The sequence below is a fragment of the Coturnix japonica genome, chromosome 4 (genome assembly GCF_001577835.2).
Source record: "Coturnix japonica isolate 7356 chromosome 4, Coturnix japonica 2.1, whole genome shotgun sequence".
NCBI lineage: Eukaryota > Metazoa > Chordata > Aves > Galliformes > Phasianidae > Coturnix > Coturnix japonica.
The window spans coordinates 17,622,032-17,638,012 of record NC_029519.1 but is presented as its reverse complement, the minus strand read 5'-3'; the positions used below and the strand labels follow the sequence as shown (position 1 = coordinate 17,638,012).

The 15,981-nt window shown below is 38.9% G+C and overlaps 1 long non-coding RNA gene across 1 annotated transcript; it reads right to left on the bottom strand.

Moving 5' to 3' along the window:
- Positions 1–216: 216 nt before the first annotated feature.
- LOC107312992 lies at positions 217–8,698 on the bottom strand. Its single transcript, XR_001554726.1, has 3 exons — positions 8,634–8,698; positions 4,849–5,027; positions 217–310 (listed from the first exon to the last, which is right to left on the bottom strand). It is a non-coding gene; the product is annotated as an uncharacterized LOC107312992 (long non-coding RNA).
- Between the last annotated feature and the right edge of the window lie 7,283 nt (positions 8,699–15,981).

The following is a 15,981-nucleotide window of genomic DNA, read 5'->3' as shown; positions in this document are numbered from 1 at the left end:
ACAGGCAATAGAAAAGATAGGAAATAAAAGCAAAGAGTCTTTGTAGAAAGCAAGAGAGAATTAGTCACCACTGGGGTTTCCAGCATGACTCGTAGTTCAGATGTTGATCTTCAGTAGTGGTGGGTCATTGGGCGATGACGATGGTGGCAAAGATGACTGTGATGGAGAAACTTCCCAATGGCAGTACAAACTTATAAGTCCAAAGTGGTTGAGTCAGCTCATTTTGGAGTGACAGCTTCTGGCTTTTGGATCTCAGCAGGAACTCCTTTTGTTCCCATCTTCTGGGCCTTGCCAGCAGATAAAAGGAAGCCTACAAAGCATACAATGGTATCATCCCCCAGTCTCCCATAGCAAGCTGGAGTTATTTGGTCACAGGCCAGATCTTCCACCAGTAAACAGTCCTGAGCACTCTCTTCTGAAGGCAAACAGCTCCAAAGAAATGCTTTCAAATGTAAAATTGTCCACACAGTGATGCTGACTGCCACACAGCAACACCCACCTCTCATCTCCTAGATAAGTCAGTTTTACAGCAAGAAAACGAGCTTTGAGCCAAAAAACACAAAAAACCAGAGGGTTCAGACAATTTGTTGTTTGCATTTCTAAGTAATGGCAGCCTTCACACTAAGAACAGATCAGCAAAAACTATGGAATGTACTGGAATATAGTAGGTATGAGGACTTGATTTCAGTTTTATTTCCAGAATGATGGAATGACCACCCAGTGCTTCTTGGAGTATACGAGTACATACACTCAAGAAAAAGAAAAAATTGAATGGTGGTTTTCAGACTTTACCTATGAGTTTTCCAGGAGTTTACTCATACTTTAGGTGTGTGATCTATATCCAGTGGTTTTCAACTGCATCATGCATGCAGTCTGCAGCATCAAAATTATTAGACATCTTTGGATTAACTAACTACTTTGGCCCTGTAAATTTTGTGATGATGTTCAACATGCTGCAGCCAAGTAGCCTGAATTCAGAGAATTTTAAGATACATCATCCTCCCTAAGAGTAGTATGCAATATGTGATTCTCTGGCTGATAAGATTTTGTATCTTTGTCTGTGTTAGTATTCAAAAAAATGGAATTTGTAGCTAGTAGGACCAGCTTACCTCTAGATTTCCCTTGGATAGCCTTAAATTGGGATACATTTTTGTTCAATCCAGTAGAGCCTTGAAGACCAAAGACCTAAAGTACCTGTAAGCAATCTATCTGATGAAAATATAGTTCATTTTTTTTTTTTTTAGTAAGTTTCTCTGTAGAAAATAAAGAAGCTCATTTCTAAAGAGGAGAATGCATAAACTGAGCATAATTGTTATATTACTTATTTTTAATGCTTTCTGTTTTCCAATAAAGGAAATCTTTTAGAAACAGATTTAACAGCCCTTCTTACTGATTGCCTAGAGTGGCTTTAATAATCCAAGGGTTTGCTCAGAGATCTTCTCTTCAAGAGCTATTCTGCCTCAGTATAATATATGATACAAGCGGTGGCAAGAATGGCTCAGTAGGAAGCTGTTAGCTGCATTATCACATTCATTTCACAAGATTAATAAACTTAAATTACTAGCAGGGACTATAGATTATGCCTAGTAGTAATGGTTCATCACTGAGATGTTTTTTTGTGCTGTATTTCTGCGTGGGCATACACATTTACCTGATGATTTCAGAGACACCGAGGGTTACTTATTTTTATTCCATTAATGTTGGGCTTTTTTTTTCCCGGTTACTTCCACTGAGAAATCTGAACTGAAGAAGCTGGATACTTCTGCCTAGTAAAGCTATTCAAAAATATGCGCATTTAGTGTATAGTTAATTTTACTGGCTCATCTGCCTCTCTTCTAAGAAGGTGCATTTTTTAAATAACTGAGCTGGGGGTTTGGGAACCAAGGAATTTGCCTGTCTTGCTTTAATTTATGGTTGCCTGCTCCCTGATTACTCTGAAGTATAACTTTGAAAGAACAACTATTTTATGTCAGATCCAATTACTTTTATGCAACTCAGTTTAACAACAAGAGTAATATTTTGCTAATTTTGGTGAGATCTTAAAATCTTGCTACAGATGTAACAGTATTTTAGAAAGAAAAAGTAGAAGGCCTTTATTTCTTTTTATCCACTTAACCATGACTTCATTTCAAGAAAGCACCTCTGTGGGACAGTGTGTAAGGACATGGTCAACATTAACTTTGCTCTTGAAATCATACTGATAAAGCCTTCCAACAGAAGAGGCAAAATGATTCTTTTTAGACATTGGAAGGAGTTGAAGTTTCTACATTTTCATCTTTTTTCATTCGAACAAGAGTCAAGATTGTGAGTTAAAATATTTGCCTTTTATTTTTTAATACCAAAGAATGTCTAATATGCTTTAAAAAAAGCCTGAAATGACTTCTTTAATAGCTGTGCCCTCTGACATGATGGCAGGGTTTTTATATTGCCCATTGTACCAGAGCAAGTAACATTATCAGTGATTTAGGACAATTATATGTTGCTTATTTTTTAAGCAAAAAAAGTAAAATTATAACTGATAGTGATTTTACCAGGAAGATACTGTGGAAGGTGGTTTAATTTAATCTATCATTATAGCATTTAAACTATAATGAAACGTGGGCGATATTGAATTTGCCAATTCTGGTTAAATGCAATTTAATTGTAACTGATTTAGTGCTAATGGTGTCTGTCTCCTGCAGAAAACTGACTGAAAAAAGGATTTCATAAAATTCACCAATGTTCTCTTTCTTTCACAGTGCACATAGTATACTTCTAAATCTAGACACTGATTATTATAGCTGTGCCAGGAGTACTGTCCAAGCACCACTCTACTCTTTTCAGTGATGTGCTGCGACAGGACAAGGGGCAGTGGACAAAAGCTACAACACAGGAAGATTCATACCACCATGTGAAAGAACTTTACTGTGAGAGTGGCAGAGCACTGGAACAGGCTGTCCAGAGATTCTGTGAAATCTCTTTCTATGGAGATATTCTAGACCCACCTGGATACTTTCCTAAGGAAGCTGCTTTAGCAGTGGGTTGGGCTTGATCCTCAGAGGTTCCTTCCTACTCCTACAGTTATGTGATTCTGTGAAACATTGTCTTATGTCTACAGCTATCCCTCCTTCTCCAGCTGTCAAAACTGGTCAATTAGCTGTGATAACTAAGATGGTTCTGAGATGTAATTATCCTTTAGATTTTCTCTGTATATTTAAGAAAAAATGGCTCACAATAACAAGCTCCGTATGATACAAAAAGAAAGAAGATACTGGAAATGAACAAATCTTTACTGAACTTAAAAGGTCCCTAAAAATAATTTACACCCTAACTCTTCTTACTGCGCCTGTAACTCTACACCACAAAACAACACTCTAGTATGTATAGCCAAATAAACGAGGGACAACTTCTTTCAAAGGATCCTTTGGTGTACTGGGATGCTAGAAATGATCCCCTGTTGTTGGTACGTAGAAGATAAATGCGACAGCTGTTTTCCCATGCTTCACTCATTCATTATTCATCTAGTTGAGTACATAGATGGTTGCCCATGACCCCTCATAGCTCTTCTGTAACTGAGAAGTCTTATTCTCACTTTGATAGAGGAAGAACTCATTTAGAAAAACAGAATAGCTTTCCCTTCTTTTTTGGGCAATTTATGAGGGAGCATCTGGATGCCTATCTCCATCCCACATAGCTGCTAGACCAGCACCACTTACAAGGTCATGCAGGCAGGACTATGAAAATCACCTCCCTGTATATCTATCTGACTACAAATTACAAAGTGGAAATAAAAATTAACTTAATTCTGGGGAGAAAAGTCACATTAATAGCATTCAACATTATTTTTGCTTTGGTTGAAGGAAAAGCTAGTTGCATAATATATTTTATCATCAGAACACTGACATAGCACTGCCCCAGCTCCAGACTTCAAAATATAACTAAAAGACTAAGCAGATTGTCTGAGGAAAATACTAACTAACTTCACCAGTTACTTCAGTACCTAAAGAATGCATACATATAAAAATAAAAACTATAAATTAATGATAGAGGAATAGGTGCATTAATGAGAAAGATTTTTATACCACATCACCCCTCTGGGCAAGAACATACTCTTCATCTCCAGACCTAAACACTATGATTCTGCAGATCTACTTGTTTAAACAATTGCAATCCTGAGGAAAAAGAAAAGGATAGTGATTGCTTCAAATTCATCTCATTCCAGCCCAGAAGTGCTTTTTATGTGTTGCAATGGATACTGAATCACTGAATTCCCTGACATGAAATAAAACCCTATTTTTAAAAAATAAGCCTACCGAAAAAGTCCTTTCTTAAAGGGCACAGGTTGGAAAGATCAGTAAAACATAAATCAGACTGAGGAGACTATTAACTGTAGTTTCTGTACTGTTATAATCTTCCTTCTATGAGGGCTGCTCATATTCACACTCCTGCCTGACAGTAGTCAGCTGCATTTCTTTTCACTTTTGTATTTGCAGCTGGTACAACCCAGGGGCAGCAAGTGAATAAGAAACAACAAAAAAATAGCACAGACAAAATGAAAGTATAAAAGAAAAACATTATTTTTCCATGTTCCAGAATTCAGCAGAAAAAAAAGTTTTCAGGAGACGAGATGTACATAGGTGGTGGCTTGAAGTTTCAAGGCCAAAACTGTCATGGAAGATGAGTCTGACTTTTTGGCATTTTAAGTGCTTGAGGGCTGGTAGAGATGGAAGGAGCCAATTTGAGTCTCACTTTTTTGAGCAGGTGACTCTAGGTCTACACATCTAAGAGGAATAAGGCACAAAAATGGGAGCATAATTCAAACTGGGTGAATCCGAACATAATTCTCCTCTAAGACATCTTGTTCCTAACCTGTCAAGAGACTGTTTTTCTCCTTATTGCTTGTACAGTCTTCAGTCTCACTCAGCAGACCCTGGCATCAGTAAGAAAGAAGTGAAAGAAGCAGCCACTCTTTGTTCTTTTTACCTATCAGAAGATCATGAATGACAGCTTGCAGAGTGGACTGGAAGGGCCTCAGAGCTCATAGAAATCTGGATAAATAGAAGGTAAAGGTGATTACTGGTTTGATAAATACTATGTTTAGCAGTAGCACTCACAGAAATCTATAGCATCCTTTCCTCCCTCTTTTTTTCAGTTCTCTTGTCCCCCAATTACAAAAATGTAGATGTAGAAAAACGTAGAACAATTTAATATAATTTTTATATAGGAGCTATTTACAGATAAATAAAACATAAAACTATTCAAAATTGTTTCAAGCTTACATTATCAGATGAAATCCCTATTTTAGCCTTTTAGCCTCAAGTTCGGCAAAATATACAAAAAATGTTGTTGACAAGAAAACTGAAATTAATTCTTCTTATTTATTTTCAGTTAGATTGTTTTTCCCTTTGCATATCTACTCCCCATCTCTTCTGATTTATTTACAGAATGACTGGGGGCAAGACAGGGAATGATATGCATTTTAAGAGGTTCTTTTCAAATAGATGTAATGAAAATTTCAGTTGCAGAAAGATGTTTAGATTTTAAGAGATCTTTCAAGAATGCTTAAATATCCAGACTTTCAACCAAACTTCTAAGGATATCTTAGTAACATAGCAGTCATATATAGTGGTGGTACTGTAGCCTATTGTTTTGCTAAATGCCTAAACCTCTGACCAATTCAGTACAATACCATTGAACTATTTTCTCTTTGTCTAAACCTTGAGATATTTCAAATACTGAGGTATTTTCGAGAGGCAGGAGTGAAAAGAATAGAGAGAATTACCTCATTTTTTTATAACTGGAACTGAAAGCTTTTCCTTAGAACTTGGCTGACAATTATCTTCAGTAATTGAAAGGCTGCTAGGTACTTACTGTACTATTTAAAAACCTGGGGCATCTTTCTGTAATTTTAATCAGTGTGTTTTTCTCTATTTTTTAGCTTTCACATTGTGTCACATTGCCAGTGCCGCAAAGTACAGAAGATAGCACATTATCTGAATGCAATTGGAATGCATAATAAAAAAAGTTGTGCACTAACATAAAATTATAGAATTGTAGAATCACTAAGGTTGGGAAAGGCTTCTAAGATCACTGAGTCCAACTGCCAAACCATCATCACCATATGCACCAAGCTATGTCCCTCAGTGCCACATCTCCACAGTCCTTGAACCCCTTCAGGGATGGTGACTCCACGGCCTAACTGGGCAGCCTGTGCCAGTGCTTGGACACTACAAAATACTTTTTGATGCAACACCTCCAGCTTTAAGGCCCACAAAAAATGTATTCCAGATTCCTACTCTTAATTTTGTCCTAATTTTGTATGTGTAAATACTGAGAAATGTGATTTACCTGTGCACGTCCCTGATCATTGCAGGGCAGTTGGAATAGATGACCACTGAAGGTCCCTTCCAACTCTCAGAATTTTATGATTCTAAGGGTTTTGTGTTTGTTTTTTTTTTTTAATTTATTTTTTATTTTATTATTATTATTATTGTGATACATCTGAGGATAAACTAATGCAAGACTTACGGGTACGATTATTTTGTCTTTAGCTTTACAGTAAGCCCAGTATTGAAATGTCATATACTGAATCAAATGTACACTACCAGAATGTAGCAAACAATTCTATTCATTTGCTATTTTATATTTTATGGGGTTTTTTGTTAGTTCATTTGTTTTTTATTGGGTTTTTTTGTTGCTGCTGTTGGTGGCCCCCCTCCCCACAGATTTAGCCATAGTGGGAAATCTGGACTAGTTTTCAAGATACTTGTAGCAATTATGGGAAACAACAATTAATTCAACTGTTCACAAATAGAGTATTATATACGTAACAAATTTCTACCTTGATGAATAATAGAACTAGCATTTCAACTGTGCATAAAAATGCTATGTCATTTCTAAATCTCTACTTAGGGAAAAGTCACTGCAGCTGAAAATAGATTTTTTCCTCACATCTGCTAGTCAGGCTTGAACAATCTGTGAAATGAGAATTAATGTGAGCTTGTAAAAATTTTATGCAAGTATTTTGTTGTATATACTCGAAATCTCATGGACTTCAGTATCTAGCATGGTGCAAAGCAAATACATCCATCTTTGGAAAACTGAAATGCAAATACAACATCCAACAAATATATAAAAATATAGTACTATTTCAGCAGAAACTGCTGGAAATTGCTTCCTATATAGGGATATATACACTTTTTTCTTTCTGAGTTAAGATTGTTTCCAAAGAACTACCTTAAGTCTAGGCTCTCCATACTTTTGTGTTGGATAGTCCTTATAGCTTGGACAAAAACACCTGGATCATTTCTCTAGGATATGAATAAAGTATCAGGTTGTGTCTTCATTTGGCTGCATGAGTTGGTTTGAAAACTAATAAAGGAAGCGTCTGTAGGGCAGAAGTGTCTTTTAGGAGTTTGGAAGGTGTTCAGCAGATCTGGAGAGCATGTGATACCACTGAAATGATACCACACTACATAGCCTTTAAATGTGTTCTCTTTGCCCCAACTTGTTCAATAACTGTACAATCCTCTGAAAAGGTTGCAAGCTAAATTATTTTATGAAATCATCTCAAACAGAATATCCCAGGTGACTTCACATCCAGAGAGGAAGATAAGCCATGGGAGGAAGTCATGGGATCTTGCTCTCTGGATCTCTCTTGATCACTGCCTGGCAGTGTGTGGGTGTTCTCCCCAACTGTAAGCCTTCAGTTCAAAGTAGACCTTTTGGTTTTGAACACTCTCTCTCTCTCTCATTTTTTTTATTCATTTGCCTCAATTTCAATTACATTGTATTATATTGTGTTATCTTGCAATCCAATACCATACTTAGTAAAATTAAGTTTTCCTCCTTAGGTCTTTGCCACTGTTCTGTTTTTGGGCCCAGCTCCCATCTCCCTACCCTTCCCCTTTTCCCTTCCCATTTTTGGGCCAGGGGGCCTACAGGCCTGCTGCCCCCTGTCACGGGTACAGATTGATCTAGATAACTCTGTGACAAACATTCATCAATTAATGCAATGTCATCATTCTCCTCTAAGATTGACCACAGAACAACAAGTAACAAGTGCAACATGCTCCACATGTAAAATCCAAGAAGAAAGATTGAAATCAAGATTTTGATTTGGTTGTTACTCTCTAGATCCTCACTAAAGTCTCTGAAAATGCCAAGTGAAATCTGAAGGGGAAGCAGATCACTCTATAGATGAAATAATTGTCAATCCTTCTGCCTGTGCATTCATTACCATCGTTTTCCCTACCCATTCCAAGTAAGAACAGGCAAATCTTCAGTTAATAACTATTACAAATACTTTTTTTATTTTTCTTTTCTTTTTGGATGACTGTGTTAGAATTCATTTATCAGAACACTGAAGTGTTTAAGATAGAGACATACCATTACCTTGGACTGTCATTCAGTCATGTTTTTGCCAAGTCTATGGGACAAACATGAGCTAAGATAGAAGATAATGCAAAGAGTTGAATAACTCCTTGCATTCATGACAGGGAGTAAGTAGTTTCACAAGATGTGAAGTTACTCATTCTTCATGCAAAGACCAGGGAAAAAGACAAACATAGAATAAGTTACGATTTTGTACAGTGACAATAATGAAAAGATGATAGTGGTAAATAGCCAAAAGATTATTTACAAGAAAAACTCACCCAATGGAAGCCTTCAGTCTGTTGGGAACTGCTGAGGCAGTCTCCACCAAAGAGCAGTCTCCAAGAAATACTGCCTTAGTGATGGTCAGCCCTTAAATGAGGTCTAGAGGAGGTGGAGTCAAGCTAAATTACTCTCACCTGTGCTCCCACAGCTGACCCAACACTTCCCTCAGCTGATTAATCAGAGGTTCAGGCTGTGATTACCAATTTCCCATACAGATTTGTACCCTGATTTGATCATATTAACTATTTCACTGAGCACTCAGGATCAAAATAGTCAGGTGTTAGCGAGCAGCGACCTTAGCTGCACAGTCTGAAGAAATGCTGATGTGTGGCACTCAGATGTGAACAATATTGATCATTTATTACAGGTTCTCACTTCACTTTTATACATTCACAAGTTTCCTCTTAGCTTTCCCATCCGCCTTTACATTTTTTCTATCTGCTTTTACATGTCAACAAAGTATTCCACAAACACTCCTTAACTGTGCATGCAGGCACTTATCCAATCAGAGCCATGAGCTGTTCCTTTTGCTTTTCTCTTCTTCTAGAGATGTCCTTGGTTCTCAGCCTTGCTTTCACATGCTGTTCATCTTGCTCTGCAGCTCCTGTTCTGAATAGTCTTCTTATATTCCCACACTGAAATGTATCACATTCACTTTTCCTTCTGACTTTGAGATGAACTGTAATCCTGAAAGTATGATGAGGTATGAGGCTCTGGTTCAAAGACAAGTTATAAAACCCAGAAACATATTCCATTTCCAGCATGATGCTAATGAAATATGTAAGTATTCAGTGATTGTTTGAGAGGCAGCGTATGAGCACAGATGTAAGTGATATTTATGTGCTACAAACTTCAAGAAAAATGACAAATGTACTGCAATAATTAGCTATGAGCGGAACACACAGATCAGTTTGGATGTTTTCTGCCTGTTGAAAGAACCCATGGGAAGAGGGAGGAGGGCAGGAGGCTGTCCAATATTTCATTCTTCATGTGTTTTTTTAGAGCTGGAGAAAGCACAAGCAAAGAAGCCATCTGAGAAACATAAGATTCAATTGCTAATGTGTTTGTAGAGAACATGGCAGGGTTCCTGGGTCTGGCATTCCCAGCCAATACCAGAGAACTAAATTCTTCCAGGGAAGCTGAAATGACAGGGATGTGGTTGCTTTATTTTTGTTCAAAGAGCTCATTAATGCTATTCTAGCTGCATTCAACACAATGTCTGTACTGGCTTACCAGCTTCTCTAAAACTGAAGTATCTGACCATTGTGCCAAGTCTTTGATGTGAACCTTGACTTGTTTTTAGTCTCTAGATGACAAATGAGTAATAGTCCATCCAGAGGCTGAGCTGCAATCTCTTACAATGCCCAGGCAACTCATCTGATACAACACTACTGAATTAAAATGAAATATTTACATTGATTTTCTTGAAAGAGAAAAACTACATGAACATATTTTACAGCCTTGATATCTAGCCACAAGGGTTTCTGCACAGACTACAGTGTTCCAATGTACTTTTTTTCATAAAGCCACTGAAAGTGCACCCAGACTGTGAATGCTTTTTAGTGGTAAGAAAAATACTGGTGACGCTTCCTAGATCTCACTGTGATCTAAGATATTTCATGTTGTAAAATGAAAGTGGCTATGCATTGATTTTGAGAAATAAATTGTCAATGGGATAAAGGCAGCATTTTTTTTCCTTCTTTTACAGAGAATTATTGCAAACCTGATTTTTCAGTTTTTTCCTGGAAGACTGAAATAACAGATCAAATAAGATCCAGTAAAAATAAATTTCTACTTTCTCTCAGTCTCATACTGGTCCTTTACAACAAGGAAAAAAAGTTTTCCTGAGAAGGAAATATATATGATTGTATTCTACTGTCTTTTGCTTTTGGTAAAAATGAATTCCCCACCCAAGAAAGAGCACAGTCACTTTGTGGCCATGGCTTCCATCTTCTTCCCTGAAGAGCTTAGATCTATTTAACTGCAAAATAGTTTGTCCCCATATTATGCGACCTTGCTAACTCTGTGTTAGGCATTACTCTCGGATGCTCAGTTTTGGAAGCAATACTTCTTTAAAAAAGGTAAGAATTTAAATGTACCACCACGACTTTAAAAATGGAGGAAAAAAGTTCCTGTTTTGTAGGGATGCACAAAATAAGAATATGTCTTTGAAAACTGATGATGTGTCTTAGAAGAGAATGTTGGATATCTTTGAAGATCTAGTTGAACATGAAATTTTCCATTACGCAACTATACATTTGCTGCAGAGACTAGCTGCATCTGCTGCGGAGACAAGCTATTTGCTGCAGAGACTAGCTTCAGAGCAGGTAAGACTGCACTGGGCAAGGGATCTGAAGTTAAAAAAGGCCAAAAAAAACCCCTCTTTTAAAGTCTTTTGTTTTGAAGCTAGCAACAGTGCTGTGCTTGTGCTGGGGAGCTGGCAGCTTGTGGGCGGGCTCCTGAGTCAGCAGGGGTGGAGCTGGCACATTAGCAGCACAGTTTAAACACCCGCCCTTAACATTCGTACCTAATATTAAGCTTTAAATAGCTTCATGGAGGGTGGAAGCTAGCTGGGGCAGCATGCCTCTCCTGTGCCTGACCTCTCCCTGAAGGAAAAAGTTTTTCCTTATGTCTAATCAAAACCTCCTCTTGTACAACTTCCAGTCATTTCCTCGGGTCCTGTTTCACAGAATTGCAGAATCACCAAGGTTGGAAAAGACCTACAGGATCATCCAGTCCAACCATTCACCCATCACCAATAGTTCTCAGTAGACCATGTCCCTCAACACAACATCCAAATGTTCCTTGAACACTTCCAGGGTCGGTGACTCCACCAACTCTCTGTTCATTGCTTGGGAGGAGAGGCCAAACCCTTCCTCATCACAACCTCCCTTCAAGAAGCTGTAGAGTGAAATGAGGTCTCCCCTGACTCTCCTCTTCTCCGGACTAAACAATCCCTGCTCCCTCAGCCACTCCTCATAAGACTTGTTCCCCAGACCCCTCACCAGTTTCATTGCCCTTCTCTGGATGTGCTCCAGGGTCTTGATGTCTTTCTTGTAGTGAGGGGCCCCAAACTGAACACAGTACTCAAGGTGCAGCCTCATCAGAGCTGAGTACGGGGGGATGATTACCTCTCTGCTCCTGCTGGCCACACTATTTATAAGGCAGGCCAGGATGCTGTTGGCCCTCTTGGCCACATGGGCACACTGTTGACTCGTGTTTAGCTGAGCATCAGCCAACACCTCCAGGTCCCTTTCCTGTTCAAAGTCATCCAACCGCTCATTCCCAGGCCTATAGCACTGCATGGGGTTATTGTGGCCAAACCTGGCACTTGGCCTTCTTGAATCCCACTCACCTCAGCCCAACAACCCAGTTTATCCAGATCCCTCTGAAGGGCCTCCCTCCCCCTGGGTAGATTGACACCACCTCCCAACTTGATGTCATCTGCAAATTTACTGAGGGTACACTCAATCCCCTCATCTAGGTCATTAGTAAAGATATTAAACAAGATGGGCCCCAGTTCTAATGCCTGGGGGATACCACTTTTAACAGGTCACCAGTTGGACTTAACTCCATTAACCACTACCTTCTGGGCATGGCCCTCTAGCCAGTTCCTTATCCAGAGAAGGGTAAACCTGTCCAGACCATGGCAGCCAGTTTCTCCAGGAGAATACTGTGGGAGACCAAGTCAAAGTCTTTGCTGAAGTCTAGGTAGACTACATCAACAGCCTTTCCCTCATCTACCAGTCTGGTCACCCAGTCATAGAAGGAGATGAGGTTGGTCAAGCACGACCTGCCTTTCATGAACCCATGCTGGCTGGGCCTGATCCCCTGGATGCCATGCATATGCCATGTGATCTCCAAGATGATTTGCTCTATAACTTCCTCCAGTACCAAGGTCAGGCTGATGGACCTGTAGTTCCCTGGATCCTCCTTATAGCCTTCTTGTAGATGGGAGTCACACTGGCAAGCCACCAATCATCTGGAACCTCTCCAGACAACCAGGAGTGCTGGTAGGTGGTGGAGAGTGGATTGGCAATCACCCTTGCCAACTCCCTCAGCACCCTAGGATGGAGCCCATCCAGTCTCATGGACTTGTGACAGTCCAGATGGAGGAGGAGCTCTCTGACCATCTCTACCTAAATCACCAGGGGTGTATTCTGCATGGCATCCCAGACTACCAGATCAGGGCGTAAAGTGACCTGAGGATAATTGATCTGCCTAATAAAGGCAGACGTAAAGAAGGCATTGAGGACCTCAGCCTTATCCTTATCCTCAGTGGTCACATTCCCTGCTGTATCAACTAAGGGATGGAAATTTCCCTTGGTTCTTCTCTTACTGTTGATATATTTGTAAAATGATTTCTTATTCTCTTTTACTGCAGTGGCCAATCTGAGTTCAAGTTGGGTTTTTGCCTTCCTAACTTCCTCCCTACATACCTTAGCAACTTCCTTGTAATGTCCCCAAATAGCTCACCACTTCTTCCAGAGGACATAGGCTCTCTTTTTCTTTCTGAGTCTCAACAATAGTTCCTGGTTCATTAACACTGGGTCTTCTTCTCCTACAGCTCCCCATAGGGCATTCAGGGGCAGCCTGTTCTTGTGCCTTCAAGATTTAAGATAAACTACCCCATGAAATGTTTCTGGAGCAAAGAGACTAGCAGATTTGTTGCCAAATCAGAAACTCCTTGATTAAATGTGAGAACTAAAAGTCAACATTTCCACTTTCCAATAGGGATTCTGTTTTGTCTGGTCAGTGTTAGCTGAAAAGTGTGCCCAGGGATGCTGAGTTGTACTTTAATAAATGGTGCCTGTTGAAATTTCATTCACACAGGTGGTGTGATACCAGCAGGACTCATCCATTACTTTAGAGAGAGCTGGGAAAGCAGATGAGCTGAGATTACTGCTAGAGGCTATGGCTTCTCTTAGTGTTTTCTTCAGAGGAGCATGTGTATGTTGCTTGCACATGGATAGGTATGATCTGCTGGGGAGCAGCAGTTGTATAGAATGTTCTTCTTTCTCTCATACCAGAAAGAAACCATCTCTATCAGAGCCGCATGCAAAAATTTAGATGAGTTAGAATGAAAGGTTAAGAATTTTTATATAATAGATGAAGATGCCTGCTCAGAAACTGCATCTGTATATAGGCTTTCTTTCTAATAAAACAATACATGGGCTACTGTATTTATAGTATTTCATTTGAACACAAAAACCACATTACACCAGTCAGTTCCACACCATATGATATCATGTGGAAGGAGAGTTTTGAAGGGGGTGGGAGTTTATTTCTCTCTCTTCCACTGCCTGGGGGGCTAGCTGGTCATATGTCAGTGGTGCGCAATTGCTTGTGCATCACTTGTTATATACATTTATATATATATATGTAGATATAGACTTATCATCATTATTATTGTTTCCCTTTTCTCTGTCTTAGGTAATAGCTTTATCTCAATCCATGAGTTCTACTTCGCTGGTTTTTTTTGTTTGTTTGTTTTTGGTTTTCCTTTTGATTCTCTCTCTCATCCTACAAGGCAGGGAGGAAGGGAGAGAATGACTGTGTGGTGCTGAGCCACCTGTTGGGTTAAACCACATCAGATCAAAACTGTTGCTTCCAAGTTCTCTTGTTATCTAAGTGCCAAAACTCAGACAGAGGCCTCTGAAAGATCCTGGCAGCAGGGGATCACTATCCCTTTATTTAAGAGACAGAAATGAAGAGTATAATCTCATTTTCTTTTCTGAGATGAAGATTTCCACCCTGACCTCTTGGCCGCTTGGAAAAATGTCAGCATTGCAGCACATTCATTTATCTTCAAGAAATAAAAGGTGCCTTAACTGGGATGTTTCCACCCAGGGAAGTGAAAAGCAAACTGACCGAGGTTGTGCTTGAAAGTCATGCATCAGAAACCATGCATCTACAACCATTCCTCTCCTCTGGGCATTAAATATCCCTTATCCCACACTTTATTCAAAGCACTAAATCCTGAAGAGTAGTGTCAGTATGTCACAGCAATGAGCTATAGCCAAGTGTGTGGCTGAGGAATTGCTCTGCCACAACCATAAGGAAATGATAAAACAGATAATAAAACGAGGACTGAAGAAAAGTTACCCTTCAGGGAATACATATGGGACTATTTTTTGAAACTGAACCACAGCCTTCTTTCCTCACCAAATGGAATATATCTTCAAGCTCAAAGAAAAGTAACAGTTTCCAAAAGTACAATTTTTTTTCCCCCTGGTTTACAAGATAATTTCTGATCACTTTTACATTTGTATGCATCTATACTTTCATGTAGGTTGTTGTCCGTCTTGAAGAATCTGAATTAATGACAAACATGTGTCAATGGAATATAAAATTGATATCCTTATATAGCTCGCTTTCTTTGGTATCAAATGAACCAAAGACCTAATGGTGGATGAGTTGTCTCCTGCTCAGTCTTCACTAGAAAAAATTCTGGTTACTATTCTGTTATCTCATCATAAGGCAAAGCAAAGCTGGAACTATTATGATGCTCGCACTCTGTGACTTGCCTATAGTACTTGCAGGAGGCACCTAAACCAGCAATTTTGGGGGCGATGATATCTAGCTTAGTTGCTGAGGAATTTGTGAAAACAGAATTTAAAAGTCTCTCAATCAATGCCAGACCAAAATGCTCCTGAATGCTGCTTCTCTGAACTCAGAGCAATTAAGCTGATTTATTCAGGACCATATAGGAGCTGCTTAACAGCTTGTAAGCACATATAGTAAAGCTCCAGATATTCTGCTTTGACCTTCTGGTTAAGAAACTCCAAACAATCAACAACAAAAGTCTGCTAATCCACAGTTCAAAGCAGACTCCGGTTCTGAAACAACCCACCTATCATTTGTTCTGTTTTTGCTAAGCATATAATGATATTTTGAAGTGAAAAGTCAGATTCTCCTTCTGCTAGGACTGCTCTTGATTTTGGTAAATACTGAGGCAAACTGAAAGCTGTTTCCTGCGTCAGTGTTTTAAAGAACCTTATAATCCTGTCAGAAGTATTATAGGAGCTCAGCAATAAATGAGCTTACAATTAAATAAATGCAGATCACTATATTGAAAGATCACTACAGAAAATGAAATTACTATTGGATTTTTTTTTCCTTTTTTTTTTTCTTTTTCTTTTTTTCTGATGTACCCACATCAGTTGCTACAAATCAGGAATTAGGTATTCACTGGAGCTAAAGACAAAGCATAATGATTGCAGAATATCAATGTGAAATTCATCTTTAGTGAACTAATGGGAAAAACTAAATAGAGATATGATTAATTCCTCTGTTAGAATGTAACTTATTTGGATACAATTTCCTCATTTGCATTTTTTCTTT